Genomic DNA, 18,716 nt, shown 5'->3' on the forward strand with positions numbered 1-18,716 from the left:
CCATCCATCCTACAATAAGGAATTCAATATTTTTTTTTATTTTGTCTTTGCCTCAACGTTTGAAATCAATTCTGGTTGCTGTTGAATTGTGATGTGATTTGATTTTAATTAAATGACGACAACAAGACACTGGCACTAAAAACAAAAAAAAACCTCATCATCTCCACTTCCATAACCCATATGTTCCATACGACTATCCCACAAAACAAAACCGCAAGTTAGCAATAACAACAACAGCCATCATCACTAACAAAAGTATTTATTTTCTTATTTTTTTTTGTTGTTTTAATATAAACAAACTGCAGCAACAAAAACCAAAATTGTAAGGAACGTATTCATTCTTTTATAAGGCTTCATTTCATTACTTTTTTGTTCATTCATTTATTTATTAATTTAATTTTTATTCTGACTCAGTTTCAATGTTTAATTTAAACGTTCTGGTTTATATACATATTTACTATATTTTTATACCCTCCACCACCATAAGTGGTGAATGAGGGTATATATAAGTTTGTCATTCCGTGTGTAACATTGAGAAATATTCATCTGAGACCCAACAAAGTATATATATTATTGATCCTTATGAAATTCTAAGACGATTGAGCCATGTCCGTCTGTCTGTCCGTCTGTCTGTCTGTCTGTCTGTGTAAAACACGCTCTCGTCCAAAATAGGCAAACAAAATTGGAAGACTTGCAAAAAAAATGTTTATTGTTCTCCTAAGCAGTTTGGTATTGAAAATCAGCAAAATCGGTTCAGTGGAACCAGAGTTATGAACCAAAATGTGAGACAACCTAAAAAAAAACTTGATAATTTTAACATAGTTTTCCTTATTTGTGCAAACATATTGCAGATAATACCATAAAATTGCACACACGTTATTTTTATGTTAAACGGACTAACTCTGGCGAAAATTATAAGAATCGGTCCATGATTTCTCCAAGCCCCCATACAAATTTCTTCCCAAAATATGGTTATATGGTCTGTAAATTCCTACAAAATTGCAGTATCCACACAAAATTCAGGCAAAATAAGTTTCGTGCTTAAGAAAATTACAACTCCAAATTTTTTGTGGATCGGCCCATATTTGACCATAGCCCCCATATAAAGTACACTTCCGAAAATCTCTTAAATAAGCATAAATGTCTTATAAATATCGCTATCAAGTTGAAATTCGACATGAATAATCCCCATATATACCAAAATCGCTATACCTAATTCTGTGAAGATCGGCCGATAATTGGTTATAGGTCCCATATAAGGACCACTTCCGAAAAACACAATAACCTACATAAATATCTAAAAAATATCAATATCAAAACTAAATTTCACACAGATCCGTAGTTTATATTTAGAAATCATACTACTGGATTTTGTGAATATCGGTCCATATTTGACCACAGCTCCCATATAAGGTTCACTTCCGAAAATCAGTTAAGTACTCATAAATCTCTTATAAATACATTCATCATGCTAAAATTCGACAAAAATTATACTCATATATATAGATATCACTGTACCAAATTTTATGCAGATTGGCCGATAATTGGTCATAGCTCCCCTATAAGGCCCATTTCCGAAAAAAGATATTAACCTTAAAAAATATTAGAAACATATCGATATCAAAATGAAATTACGCACAGATCAGTAATTTGTATCCAGTAATCATACTTCTGGATTTTGTGAATATCGGTCCATATTTAACCATAGCTCCACTCCCGAAAATCACTAAAATCCTCATAAATTTCTTACAAATATATTTATCAGGTTGAAATTCAAAACAAATTTATTCAATACATAAAAAAAATCGATGTACCAAATTTTATGATGATAGGCCCATAATTGGTCTTAACCTCCATATAAGAACCACTTCAGGAAAACACATTAACCAGCACAAATATCCATAAAAATCTATACTGAACCAAAATTTTACACCGATCAGTAATTTGTATCCAAGAATCGAGCTACAAGATAGATTTTTTAAATATTGGTCCATAATTCGGCATAGCTCCCATATAAGGTCCACTCTTCTTAATAGCGTTGTTTATATGAAATTCTTCAAAAATAGCTCTTAAATACTTAGGAGCATAATAGGTCATAGCATCCATATATTAAACCAAAATAGTACACAGATCAGTAATTTGTATTCAAAAATCATAATACTGAATTTTGTGAATATTGGTCCATAATCGGCCACAGCTCTCATATAAATACATAAAAATCACGTTAAAATATTTTATGACAATCGAATCATAATAGGTCATAGCTCCCACATATGTCCCACAACAAAATATTTTGAAATTTGTCTAAATATATTTGTGTACCCTTTTTTATACTCTTTTTCTTCACTTGATGTTAAAAGGGAAAAATGTTGATCCAAACATATTAACTAATTATTAAGTATATAAATTGTTAAATTTTTAAATTGCTGAATTAGATAAAATTTTTTGTAAATTTGATATAAAATATCTTCTGCGTAAACTAGTCTTTCTAACAATTGTTATATTATTTCAGTTTTTATACCATCATATTTAGGTGGAGGGTATTTAAGATTCGGCACGGCCGAATATAGTACTCTTACTTGTTTTTTAATTTCATTATTATTTTGGTATTCATTTTGTGTCTGGCTGGCTGGCTAACTGACTCTCAATTCTTTTGTTTAATTAATTCATATCTCAAGTCACTTTTGAATAAAATTTGTATTCATTTTATGTGGATCATGTAAAAAAAGTTTGTGATATCTAAGGAGACCATCATACCATTAAACAAAAAAGAAAACGATCAAATATATTAGGACTTTTTCCTAAGAGCAAGGAATTTTTATTGTTTAAAATGATTTTATTTTTAATTTCTTTAAATGTCTACATATTTTTTAAGGTTGGAATTCTTTGTTCATGGTTGAAAAATTAAATGTTAAGGTTTGTTTCCGTACTAGCCGTATTTGCAAATTTTAATTTTGACTATTTCTAACTAAAACCTGCTAATTTGTCTTCTTCTAAAACTATTTCTAAAAATTATGACAATGAAGAATTGTTAAAAGTCTGCTAATCCCAGAAACATTTTTAGAGCTTGTTCCAAAATCACTTGTTTTAGAACAAATTTAATTAGAACAACTTCCGATTCTTTGGTCCATAGTAGTTACTACACCATTTCCAAATGTATTTCAGAAGTTTCTATTCCGGAAATTTTCAAATTGTATTTAAGAATTTTCTAATTGTATTTAAGAATATTCTAATTACATTTCCAAAATTTCTAATTATATTTCAGATTTTTTAAATTATACCTAAAACCGGAGCTTGGAATTTATTAATTTAATTCACTTAAATCGTAATTTGGATTTAAAAATTTTGCAGCTATTCATTTCATAAATCCATTCCCAACATCTAGTTCTTTAGCTTAATTCAAGGACTTTGATTTAAATAGAATTCATTCATCGTTGAATTAATTCATAACAGAATTAATTCAACCTTAGAATGATAAAATTTTTGTTAATTCCAATCTATTACAAATTGAATTCAATTTTTGCTTCATTTAGTTTTGTTTTACTTCTAAACATTTTCAAACTGAATTGAAAAAAAGTTAGTTAAACCTTTTTGTTATAGATTTGACTTGAAGAAAATTTGAATCATTCAATACATTTTTAAAGATATTTTGTAATGGATTTCAATTCTAGAAAATTTTAATATAATTGAATCGAATTCTCAAAGGAATGAATTCAATACATTTGAAGTACAAAGGAATTTAGCCTTCAATTAATTCATAATGAATTCATTAACGGAATGGTTAAGGAATCAAATCTAGAAATTATTATGTATAATTAATTCTATTAGAATTTTCTGATATACAATTGGAAATGGTATAGTGATATCACAACCTCTTCGGGAACCCCTTTTATGGAACGGTATTATGATTGTTAAGTAATTCTATAGAGTTTTATAGGAAGTACATAGTTATATAGTTCTAGTTTTATATTGGTTCTAAACTAGTTCTAAAGATTATAAACTGGTTTCGAAAGAACTTCATGGAACCTATTAAAAAACTTTTAATTTTATTTTGGAAATAAAATACAATTTAAATTCAAATTGGAAGAACTAATAAAATGTCCTTAACTGCTTCTCGGAACTAGTTCCAGGTGTGACAATTTCAAACAAAAAAACATTGATGGAAGAACTAGTTTTAACCGATTACTGCCTAATATTTTATACGTTACTTAATCCGATTATTATCGAAAATTATGGGCTTATGAAAAGATCCGGAATAGAACAAATAATAAATTTTTAGTTAAAGTGTTAACAATATAAGAAATATACTAAAATATCAAACCTTTTTTCTAAAAAAAAATGTGTTTGCGTCATATTAATCGGATGATATGCTTTAATGGGTTATAAATGTGTGTTAGTTATATTGTGCTTTCATAGAACTAGTTCCTAGGGTGAATTGCAAGCAAAAGTCGTTGGTTCCAGAATTATTCCAAGAAAAGGATATAACTTGTTCTGAAGGCGTCAAAAGCATTGGTCGCAACTAGGCTTCCTAATCGGAAATAATTTCCCGGAACATTTTTTATTTTAGAAAATTAGGGGATTTCTTTTTAAGTTTTCTTCTTAAAGTTACAGTACTTTTTTTTGGACAGATACAACTGATTGATTGCGAGTATTGCCAATAAAATCAATATCAACCTTCAGTTGACACAGACGAATTACGATTTAAATAACCGAATTTTTGTCACCCCAACTAATATTTTTCAGTCACATGAAAACAATTCGGTCATTTAGAGTGAATCATTGGATTGCCAATAAATTCGGTTTTAAATGTTTATTTAAAACTGGAAAATAAATTGTTCTATTAGGACAACTTACTACGAATTGAAATGTTAAGTTTTTTAAGGAATTATTAAGATGCTTAACATTAAAATAGAAATAATAAGGACAATAAATAATATTGATTTAAATTTGATTACATACATTCTTAATTGAAAAAGTTCTTTTGCTTATGCATTCTTTTCCAGATTTAACTTAGTTGAATTTGTTAAATCTTTTAATAAAATTAACCGATTATTGAATTTAAACATTTATTGGTTTTAAACATAATTTAGTATTAAAAAATTTCCGGGAATTCCCGGTATTAACAGATTTGTTTAATATTTCCCAGAAATGGAAAAAGTCAGGAAAATTAGGAACCCTAGTGTTAACTTCAGAACAAGTACTGGCTATATACATATATGCATTCAATAACTACTTAAGCAACTAATACAGTTTTTCCTGGGATTTCTGATTTTTTTTATAAAAATTGTAATTAAAATATTTTTAAAATTTTGCCTTTGCCTTACAGTTTAACACGTGTTAAAAAATGTAAATTTCACTTTTTTTCCATAAAAATATTTAAACATTTTCAAATTCATTAATTTCTCTTATTTTCAAACTTGTTAAAAATTAAATTGACTGTGCAAAACCCACAAAATTTATCAACCAAATGAAAATTCTACCGAAAATAACAAACAACAAATAAACAAATTCCCCGAAGTCATGTGTAGATCATTTAATTAAAAAAAAACAAAAGATGTTTAAACAAAATCTCCCATAGCTCGCTCTACTGTTTACTAAAAGCTTTAAGATTTTTTTTGGTTAATTTAGCATAAACAAATTAATTTGCAAACCATTAATATAATTATATTTTTATGTATATACAACGCCGCTCACACACCATTTAGAGTCTTTTTTATTATTAAACATATTGTTTATTTACAAAAAAAAACCTTTTTTTCAAATCATTTGTTAATTTATTTTGTAATTTAAAAATTTAAGTTGTAGAAGAACAAAAACAAAAACACGAGGAAACTATTTTAAAGTACAATTTTCACTTAATGAACAATTATTTTAATCTTTAGTTTACTATTATACTATAATATTGTTAATTTTGTTTAATGTTTTTTTTTTTTTTTTTGTATTGTATTATTTTAAATAAATTATTTAATTTTTGTTTATTTTAAGAAATTTTAACAAAGAAATGAAGAAAACAAAAACAAACTGTATTAAAAATTCTCTTTTCATTTAAACAACGAAAATATTTATATAAATATATTTTTTTTAGAACAAAAACAAACAACGAAGTTAAATTACAAAAAAAATAAGAAATAAATTTAAGTGTTCAATGATAAAAAACAGAAAAACATAATTAATGTTTAATTTATTGAAATATATAATTAATAAAATTAAAATAAACAATTTAACAACGCACAACAATACACAAACAAACAACTAATAGAATAAATAAATATTCCATTAAACAAATAAATACAATACAAATTATTATAAACTATATTGATGGCATAAAGGGATTTACAAACCACAAAATGCCGGCCACATTTTATAAAACGAAACATTTTGGAATGTAAAGAATTTATGTGAAAAATACTGGGGGCCGAATTGCCGTATATCGAGTAAAATTTATCGTAATTTTCTCATTTCGAAATAATTTTTTGATACGATAGCTTATTCGTTCACGAAGGCGGCAATTCGGCTGCTGGTAGTATGTATACAAATGTATACATATTTAAAACAATGCAATTTGAACCTGAGAAATAACTTAATTCTCTATCTCTTCTAATTTATTTTTTTACAATACGTTTTGAAATACAGTTAATAAAGTCAGCACAAATACTCTTAATAATAAAATAATTTCTTCCAACAACCGGTTTGTTATTGGTATTCGATATAATAGAATAATAGTTATGAGTTCATGTATAAAATATTCAAAGCATTATTTAAATTTATTTCTCCAATCTCGTTTTATAAACAAAACAAAACAATACACATGACAAGAAATGTGTTGTGGTGACCTTGCTCAGCATGTCATCAATATGTAAATTAAAAAATTCATGCAAAAAAAAATCAAACACACTGAAAATAAAACAATAAATATAAATTAATACCTATAAAACAAAATACAAAACTTATCAAATCATCAATTTTAAGAAATCATAGTTTTTACACAAAAAATAAAGAAAAAGCTAAGAAAAAAATGTAAAACATAAAATAAATTAATAATAAATCAAACTCTCCCCAAATAGTATGTATAATTATTGATGTAAAAAAACTATATACCGCTGCTAAATATTAAGACTGACAAGCAGCTAAATTTTTAATAAAAACCATTAAAACATTGAATTTTTTATAGTTAAACTATGTACATTTATTAAATTGGAATTTTTTTTTTGGAAACAAAACTTATTTAAACATTTTGTAAAAACCTGTGTTTAAGTTTGTTAGTTACACTAAAGTTTTTTTGTAATATACATTATGATTTTATTTAATAATTAGGACACCAGCTGAGTGGAACTGAATAGAGTTTTAGAATTTTAATTAAGCTGTCTTAATGTTTTTTTTTTTCTAAAATTCTTAAAAAGAAATCATTAAAGTATTGTTCAACAAAATCCATTTATGTTCGAAATTAAATTTGATTCGTTATAGCTGATATTTTATTCTAAAGCTGGTGTGACATTACAACTATTAGGTCAAAGGTCTTTAAGTTCAATAACCTAAATATGTTTAAAACTTGTCCAAAATATAGTATATTCTATTTCATGGTGGTACCAGTTTGGTTTCCGAGTTATCAAAGTAAATACTTTTGATTGGTAAAAAAGCTAATCGATTTAAGTGAATCATGCTTCATTTTAACATTATCATATCATCGGAATATAAATAATGGTCTATACATTCACCCCCATTTTCTCAATATCTGGTTATCGTTTTTCGTAACGATAAACCTCCGATTAACATTATTTTTGTATGAGAACTGTCAGTTTATCGTCACGATAAAAAATAACCAGAGATTAAGAAAATGGGGGTCAGACTTTAATTTGTATGTGGAATTAAGGTATTTTAAAAGAAAAAGTTTTTAAAAAATTAAACAACCCAATAACACTTTGCACGAAATTGACACTTTTTTCCTGTCAAGCGGGGCACCCAGTGGGTTAAACTAATTCGGGTACGCTGAATTCAGTGGTGCTAACCGTTAGGTTAGCTTGTATTTTTGAGATATACCGTTATTTCGAAAATGGAGGAAGTTGCACAACAAATATTCAAGTAACTCAAAAACGCAATAAAATTACCTTTAAGTAGTGCTTAACATGTTTTTAATCTTCGCAGTCGATTTAGAAATATAATTTTTTTTTACAAAAAAAAATAATTTTTTTAGCTAAATTCAAAATTTTTTGTTTTTTAAAACGACATGAAAAATATTGTTTTTTTCCAAAAAAAAAAAAATTATATTGGCTTAAGTTGTCCATGATGCTGGCGCATAATTTATGTTGAATTTGAATGATGGCATGGGTTACGTTGGCTTTGAGGGCTTGTGGCTTAATTGCATTGACCTGAGACTTAAGAAAACCCCACAAAAAATGTCTAACGGGGTAAAATCGCACGATCTTGGTGGTAAGTTCACATCACCTTAAATCGCTCCTGCAGAATGTGGCATGAGCTGTGTGTCACGTAGCGACGTCCTGTTGAAACCACATTTCGTTGGTGTCCATATCATCCAATTCCGGCCAAAAGATGTGGGTAATTATCGCCCTATAGCGCTCGTCGTTTACTTGATGGGCTATTCAAAATATGGGCCGATGACGACGCCAGCAAAAAATCTACACCACTTTTTTATGGAATTGGACAAACGTATTGAAAATGTTGGAAGTAATACAACATTGCGTTATGCGCTAATATTTGGAAAACGAATATTTTGACAAAACCTTTTCACCAGAATTTCCTATTACGTATGTTTTGCATATAGTTGGAAACATCCACAAATTGGATATCAAACGAAAGGCTATTCAAAGATCTTCCAGCTTTCGTACCGACATTGGGTCAATTTGTTTTTTGAGCCCAATTTTTATATTTCTTATATTTATATTTTCATATTTCTCAAAGAAAACATGTTTATTGCCTAATATAGAACTCTTACTTGTTAAGAATCCTATTTTTTAGTAAATTTTTCAAAATGAAAGTGCAATATTATAAATGAGATACATATGTATGTATATTAGAAATCGTAATAATATCATCCACCTTCTATTTTTGTTCTTGTTGATGGAAAGAGTTATAAACATAAACATTATTAAGTAAAATACCTATTTAAATTCCATGAATTTGATAAAAAAAATATTAGTTAAATATTTTAACGTTTGTATTAATGACTCAGAAACCGATTGAATCACCACCATGAACAATAAGTTTAAAAGTGATATTTGACTTAAAAATAAATATCATATCACATTATCTAAAACCTTTAAAACAATACCTTTTAAAGGTGTCGTCATTGGGTTAAGAACTTTGAAGTATTTTTTGATCTTAAAAGCCTTAGAAACCCTAAATAAAAGTGATTAAAAATATAATTACTTAAATATTACAAAGTCATAATGTAGTTTCAAAAGAACTGATTTTACACAACCAAAAAAAATTAAAATTTTTCTAAATTGTAAAAAATATAAAATATATTTTCAAGTCCAAAAAACTAGTTTTTACTTAAAAATATTAATAGTACTTTTAATAATATCTATATACTCGATTCATTCACTTACACATATATACATATAAATTCATTGTAAACATATTTTAAAAAGCTTTATTAAAAAAAAAATTGTAAAGAATAAATAATACTACAAATAAAATGTAGACAAATTACTTATTTAATGTCTCATTTTAAAAAGGACTGATTTTTTCAAAACTGGAATATACAACTGGAATATACAACTTGAATTAAAAAAAAAAATAATTAAAATCTGCCAAATATGTAAAAGCAAAAAAATTTAAAAAAAACTTTTTGTTAATTTACATAGCTGTATATATTAAAAAATATATATATTTTAAATTTTAAAATTTAACTTAGTATTTATTTATTTTACTTGTATAAATAAATAAATATGTATGTACTATGTAATGTAATCGCTTTACAACGAAATTTTTGTAAGAACACACAGTAAAATCTATATACAATGAAATGTATTTATAATAAAAATTAAAAACAATGTTTTTTTTTTAAATTTTCAAGATCAAAAAAATAGCATATTGAATACTCAACCACCCACATGTAAGTATTTACTGAATGTTTTCTTAATTGTAAATTTATTTTGATGACAATTTTGTTTTATTTTTAGATTAATAACAGACTGAAAAAGGAATTTTGGCAATAAGTAGTAAACTTTTCAGGGAACTGCAAACAAAATAAAGGATGTTCAAAAAAAAATCTTTAAATTTACTAATAATTTAATTATGTATAAGAATTTTGAGAAATCTAAGAAATGAAATTATAGCTAAAAGTCAGTTTGAAGAAACGAGAAAATGTATACATTATATGAAGATTATATTGTGAGAATTGAATTGAACCCTTAGCCATAAACCCATATCCTATTGGAGCACATATTGTGATAAATAACTTCAAATGAATGTGAATAACCCATAAACAATGTTTAATTATTATTTCTTTATAAGTGTGGACAAATTTATGGAAGGTACCAACCAAATGACACAACATTAGTTCTACAAATACTGCATTGAGTGCAGTGCAAACAATAAATATTCTTATCATTAATGCTTTGTGTGCCAGTGCAAGCGTCATATGCCTGTAGTCTATATATTGTAGCTCGTCTTATCTAAAATTCTATTAATACCAAATATCGAAAAGATAAATTATAAATTTACACAGTTTTATCTAGAAATTAAGAAATATGTATGATTATTTTAAAGAGATTAATTAAATGAGTTTATCTATCTTCTATATAAATAAAAATCAAATATCGTTCGTTGGTAATTGCATCAGTAGAGTACGGCCGGACCGATTTAGACAATATTTTTAAAATGTTGGTCATAGTCTTAGGTTTTTACGGAATGAAAAATTGACCACGCCCACTTTTTTCGATTTATCTAAAATCGGAAAACGGATACACCGATAGTCTGCAAAAGTTTTTACAGAAATAAAAATTGTCCACGTCCACTAATATGCCCACTTATATATCTGCAAAATACATCGATCTGTGATCACTCATATTTCTGAACAAAAATCGATTTTTTTATATAACAAAACAAAATATCTAAATTCGCTAATAACTCAAAATATCTAAATTCGCTAATAACTTGGCCAATAAGCGTTTAATCAAGAAAAGAAGCTCGATCTGTGATCACTTATATTTTTGGCCAAAAATCGATTTGTTTATATAAAAACACAAAATATCTAAATTCGCTAATAACTTGGCCAATAAGCATTTAATCAAGAAAAGGAGTTCGATCTGTGATCACTCATATTTCTGAACAAAAATAGATTTTTTATATAAAACTCAAAATATCTAAATTCTGTGATCACAAAAATAGATTTTTTATATAAAACTCAAAATATCTAAATTCGCTAATAACTTGGCCAATAAGCGTTTAATCAAGAAAAGAAGCTCGATCTGTGATCACTCATATTTCTGACATAAAATCAATTTTTTATATAAAAACACAAAATTCGCTAATAACTAGGCCAATAAGCATTTAATCAAGAAAAGGAGTTCGATCTGTGATCACTCATATTTCTGACCAAAAATCAATTTTTTATATAAAAACTCAATATATCTAAATTCGCTAATAACTTGGCCAATAAGCGTTTAATCAAAAAAAACTCGATTTGTGATCTCTCATATTTTTGACCAAAAATCAATTTTTTATATAGAAACTCAAAATATCTAAAATCACTAATAACTTGGCCAATATGCGTTTAATCAAGAAAAGGAGCTCGATCTGTGATCACTCATATTTCTGACCAAAAATCAATTTTTTATATAGAAACTCAAAATATCTAAAATCGCTAATAACTTGGCCAATAAGCGTTTAATCAAGAAAAGGAGCTCGATCTGTGATCACTCATTTTTCTGACCAAAAATCAATTTTTTATATAAAAACCAATAATATCTAAAATCGCTAATAACTTGGCCAATAAGCGTTTAATCTAGAAAAGGAGCTCGATCTGTGATCCTTATATTTCTGACCAAAAATCAATTTTTTATATAAAAACTCAAAATATCTAAATTCGCTAATAACTTGGCCAATAAGCATTTAATCAAGAAAAGGAGCTCGATCTGTGATCACTCACAGATTCGCTAATAACTTGTGATCCTTATATTTCTGACCAAAAATAAATTTTTTATATAAAAACTCAGAATATCTAAATTCGCTAATAACTTGGCCAATAAGCATTTAATCAAGAAAAGGAGCTCGATCTGTGATCACTCATATTTCTGAAAATAATCGATTTTTTATATAAAAACTCAAAATATTTAAATTCGCTAATAACTTGGCCAATAATCGTTTAATCAAGAAATGAAGCTCGATCTGTAATCACTTATATTTCTGGCTAAAAATCGATTTGTTTATATAAAAACACACAATATCTAAATTCGCTAATAACTTGGCCAATAAGCGTTTAATCAAGAAACGGAGTTCGATCTGTGATCACTCATATTTCTGACCAAAAATCAATTTTTTATAAAAAAAACTCAATATATCTAAATTCGGTAATAACTTGGCCCATAAGTGTTTTATCAAGAAAAGGAGCTCGATCTGTGATCACTCATATTTCTGAACAAAAATCGATTTTTTTATATAAAAACTCGAAATATCGAACAACTCAAAATATCTAAATTCGCTAATAACTTGGCCAATAAGCATTTAATCAAGAAAAGGAGATCGATCTGTGATCACTTATATTTCTGAACAAAAATAGATTTTTTATATAAAACTCAAAATATCTAAATTCGCTAATAACTTGGCCAATAAGCGTTTAATTAAGAAAGGGAGCTCGATCTGTGATCACTGATATTTCTGACCAAAAATCAAAATATATAAATTCGCTAATAACTTGGCCAATAAGCATTTAATCAAGAAAAGGAGATCGATCTGTGATCACTTATATTTCTGAACAAAAATAGATTTTTTATATAAAACTCAAAATATCTAAATTCGCTAATAACTTGGCCAATAAACGTTTAATCAAGAAAAGGAGCTCGATCTGTGATCACTCATATTTCTGACCAAAAATCGATTTTTTTATATAAAAACTCAAAATATCTAAAATCGCGAATAACTTGGCCAATAAGCATTTAATCAAGAAAAGGAGATCGATCTGTGATCACTTATATTTCTGAACAAAAATATATTTTTATATAAAACTCAAAATATCTAAAATCGCTAATAACTTGGCCTTTAGCGTTTAATCAAGAAAGGGAGCTCGATCTGTGATCACCAGGGAAACCGAAAATATGCTCTAAAAAAAGCGTTTTAAGCGCTTTAAATATGCAGTAAAAACTTTAAAATATGCTCTTAAAATTTAAAAAATATGCATCAATTTTACATCATTTTTAACCAAAAAAAATTTACTTAAATTTTCAAATAAAAATCGTTGTCTATTGGATCTGAAAACATTTTAATACATAGAAAATGTTCTTTCGACATCAACTAATGTTACAGGAGCAAATTTAAAAGACAATATTTCTTTAATACTTAGAACGGTTAAGTTTGAATTAAAACTAACTATTATTAAAATAGTGCTTATTTTTTATTAAAACAAGGAAGAGAGCTATATTCGGCTGTGCCGAATCTTATATACCCTTCACCAAATTATACTTCAAAATAAAAAATATAAATATTTTTAGGTGAACAAAATTTTTTTTTTGTTTTTTGGAAAAAAAAATTTTTCGAATTGTTTTTTAAAATTTTTTTTTTTAAATTTTATTTTTTTTTAAAATTTTTTTTTTTAATTTTTTTTTGGTGAAAAACCATCTATTTTTCAATTTTGAATTTTAATCAAAGGAAGTAAAAACCTGTAACACAACAGCGAAAAATAAGTAAAACCAAACTTGTTTTTGATAAAGTCAAAATATGCTATTAAACAGTAAAATATGCTCTAAAAACGCAAAAATATGATATAAATATGCTCTTAAAACAAATATATGCAAAAATATGAATTTAAGGGTAAAATATGCAAAAATATGCGCTAACAAATCGATGCCAAAATTCTTAAATAGTTCTGAAACGTGTAATATCTTATCCATGTGCTCATTCGACTCACCAGAAAAAACATGCATTTGCATATTTTGGTTTCCCTGGTGATCACTTATATTTCTGACCAAAAATCAATTTTTTATGTAAAAAATCAAAATATATAAATTCGATAATAACTTGGCCAATAATCGTTTAGTCTAGAAAAGCAGCTCGATCTGTGATCACTGATATTTCTGACCAAAAATCGATTTTTTATATAAAAACACAAAATATCTATAATCGCTAATAACTTGGCCAATAAGCATTTAATCAAGAAAAGGAGCTCGATCTGTGATCACTGATATTTCTGACAAAAAATCAGTTTTTTATATAAAAACACAAAATATCAAAAATCTCTAATAACTTGGCCAATAAGCGTTTAATCAAGAAAAGGAGATCGATCTGTGATCACTCATATTTCTGACCAAAAATCAATTTTTTATATAAAAACACAAAATATCAAAAATCGCTAATAACTTGGCCAAGGAGCTCGATCTGCGATCACTTATATTTCTGACCAAAAATCGATTTTTTATATAAAAACACAAAATATCTAAATTCGCTAATAACTTGGCCAATAATCGTTTAATCTAGAAAAGCAGCTCGATCTGTGTCCACTCATATTTCTGACCAAAAATCAATTTTTTATATAAAAAGACAAAATATCTAAAATCGCTAATAACTTGGCCAATAAGCGTTTAATCAAAAAAAGAAGCTCGATCTGTGATCACTCATTTTGCTGAACAAAAATCGATTTTTTATATAAAAAATCAAAATATCTAAATTCGCTAATAACTTGGCCAATAAGCATTTAATCAAGAAAGGGAGCTCGATCTGTGATCACTGATATTTCTGACCAAAAATCGATTTTTTATATAAAAACACAAAATATCTAAATTCGCCAATAACTTGGCCAATAAACGTTTAATCAAGAAAAGGAACTCGATCTGTGATCACTTATATTTCTGACCAAAAATCGATTTTTTATATAAAAACACAAAATATCTAAATTCGCCAATAACTTGGCCAATAAGCGTTTAATCAAGAAAAGGAACTCGATCTGTGATCACTTATATTTCTGAACAAAAATCAATTTTTTATATCTAAAATCGCTAATAACTTGGCCAATAAGCGTTTAATCAAAAAAAGAAGCTCGATCTGTGATCACTCATTTTGCTGAACAAAAATCGATTTTTTATATAAAAACTCAAAATATCTAAATTCGCTAATAACTTGGCCAATAATCGTTTAATCTAGAAAAGCAGCTCGATCTGTGATCACTGATATTTCTGACCAAAAATCGATTTTTTATATAAAAACACAAAATATCTATAATCGCTAATAACTTGGCCAATAAGCATTTAATCAAGAAAAGGAGCTCGATCTGTGATCACTGATATTTCTGACCAAAAATCGATTTTTTATATAAAAACACAAAATATCTATAATCGCTAATAACTTGGCCAATAAGCATTTAATCAAGAAAAGGAGCTCGATCTGTGATCACTGATATTTCTGACCAAAAATCGATTTTTTATATAAAAACACAAAATATCTAAATTCGCCAATAACTTGGCCAATAAGCGTTTAATCAAGAAAAGGAACTCGATCTGTGATCACTTATATTTCTGACCAAAAATCGATTTTTTATATAAAAACACAAAATATCTAAATTCGCCAATAACTTGGCCAATAAGCGTTTAATCAAGAAAAGGAACTCGATATGTGATCACTTATATTTCTGAACAAAAATCAATTTCTTATATAAAAACTCAATATATCTAAATTCGCTAATAACTTGGCCAATAAGCGTTTAATCAAGAAAAGGAGCTCCATATGTTATCAATCATATTTCTGACCAAATATCGTTTTTTATATAAAAACCCATAATATCTAAAATCGCTAATAACTTGGCCAATAAGCGTTTAAATGAGCTCAATCTGTGATCACTCATATTTCTGACCAAAAATCGATTTGTTTATATAAAAACACAGAATATCTAAATTCGATAATAACTTGGCCAATAAGCTTTTAATCTAAAAAAGGAGCTCGATCTGTGATCACTCATATTTCTGACCAAAAATCAATTTTTTATATAAAAACTCAAAATATCTAAATTCGCTAATAACTTGGCCAATAAGCGTTTAATCAAGAAAAGGAGCTCGATCTGTGATCACTCATATTTCTGGACAAAAATCGATTTTTTTTATATAAAAACTCAGAATATCTAAATTCGCTAATAACTTGGCCAATAAGCGTTTAATCAAGAAAAGGAACTCGATCTGTGATCACTTATATTTCTGACCAAAAATCAATTTTTTATATAAAAACACACAATTCGCTAATAACTTGGCCAATTAATATATTAATATACATTTTACATTAAAAAATACGTTTCTGTGTATATTCGGTCGGTCTCTAAAAATATCCGATCGTTCAGATTTGGACCAGTTGTATTCATTTAACCCTCCGTTAGTCGCAATCATTTTCAATCGCGACTAGTCGCAATGTATCAAATTGATATCAATAAAGAAAGGCGCGTTTGAAAATAATCTCTTCATTTTTATTTCGAAAATATAAAAACAATATTAAATGCAATGTATTTAAAAGAGTAATACAAACAAAATGCAGTAAAAATATTATTTTATTAAAAAATAGCTTAAAATTTAGGGTGTTTAAAAAAATTTACAATAAAAAATGTTTGCCTGTGTCAACCAGATCAGTTGCGAGTAACGGAGGGTTTATTTAATATGCAGGGCAAGTTTTTTAAGCATACAGCTTGAAAAGTAAGCTTTTGCATATTTTACAAGTTTTAAGAAAAAAACGAAATTTTTTTGCTGAACCGAGCATAAATGTGAATATTTCGCAGGTCGACTATAATTTCTATAAAGCAATTATTGCTTTTGAGTTTTTTACTCACAACCAGACATGGAATATTGGTTGTAGATCCCACAACATATATATGTATTTAAAGACGATCTAGCTATGTCCTATTTTTTAAAAAAAAAATAATTTTTTTGTGAGAAATAAAGATAATTTAATTTTGGAAAGTTGAATAAACTTCGGGCTGCTAAATTTCCTATTTCTTTGAATGAGTTTAATGATTTTTTTTCGAATGGCTGGAACTGCTGATAATGGTGTAATTCATATTCCATTTTCGGAGGGGTTCATTCTGATAATGTCACTTATAACGAGGTTTTGAATGTAGTTCATAGTATAAGATCTTTCGCAGTAGGTGCAGATCAAATACATACATATTCGATTTTTGAAATTTATTATACTACTACACTTTGCGACATTTAATATTTATCATTAATAAAGCTTTGTCAACATCTGTTGTTCCTAAGATTTGGAAAGTTAGTAGGATAGTGTCGATACCAAAAGTTAAGACATCTAGAAACTGTTCAGACTTCCGTCCAATTAGTGTATTGTCAGTCTGTTATAAGGTCTTAGAGATTATTGTTAGGGATCAGATGTTATCTCTCTCACCTTAATAGTTGTAATATAATTCATCCACATCAATCAGGATATCACCGAATATATTAGAGAAAATTTTGACAGGAAACAAACTGTATATTTGGTTAATTAATTTACTCACGCAAAATCTATTTTGCTTGAAAATATCACACAGCCTTAAACGTGAGTAAACACCGTTGAATTTCGATTAGATCATTTCAAGATCATGAAAATCATTATACATAGTTCGATTTTTAAATCTTTGTTTTTTTTCAGAACCGAATCTATTATTCAGCCCAATCTCCAACAAACCGAAACTTTTAAATTTTGGATAGATTTTAGGATTTTCATTATCTTAAAAAAAATCAAATAATTTGTGGTGTTTACTCAATTTTCAGACTGGTTTGTGATCACAGATTGTCAGCATTTTTACATTTGAACCACTATTTATTGACTTATGTATAACAAACTCGATTTTAGTTTAAAATTAAACTTACATTAAGATGTCGTTTGTAAACCGTGACTTCCATTATTTTTTGCTGGGTATAGTATGTGTACAAAAAAGTTCCAAATGCAATTTGGATGTCATATACACAATTAATGAAGATAAATTTGAAATCTAAAACAAAAACATATAAATACTTAGTTTAGAAAGGGGGAAATGTGAGAAGAGTGAGAGTTTAATTATTGTTTTATCATTTGAATATGAAGACGCTTAATTCTATACTCTTGTAAAAGTTTTGTTTCACGAAATTGAAAAAGTTCTGAATCATTTTTTTGTTATTGTATAAATTATTATTAGATCATGTAGTAAGTACATACTACTATTTATAGATTTGTAGTCATTTAATACTATATAGGGGGATGTTGACAAAATTTATGTGTGTTCAGTTTTTAATAACAGATTGATTGTAAATTATTATTGGGAAAAATTCATTTTATGCTTTTTTTATTGATGACCACCAAAAAAAATTACATACACACACATTTTTTCATTTAATATTAATTTTTATTAATATAATTGAGATAGTAGACATACATTTTTTCATCAGAAAACTTTTTTTGGTGATAAAAAATATATCCCAACAAAATTTAAGAATCTAATAAAATTTGTTTTGCAGGAACTAACTATGTAATTCGAAACCATTATACAATAATTGTAGAAGGTAGAATCACTAGGGAGAGTTTTCAATATTTAGTCC

This window comes from Calliphora vicina, chromosome 4 (genome assembly GCF_958450345.1).
Source record: "Calliphora vicina chromosome 4, idCalVici1.1, whole genome shotgun sequence".
NCBI classification, from domain to species: Eukaryota; Metazoa; Arthropoda; class Insecta; order Diptera; family Calliphoridae; genus Calliphora; species Calliphora vicina.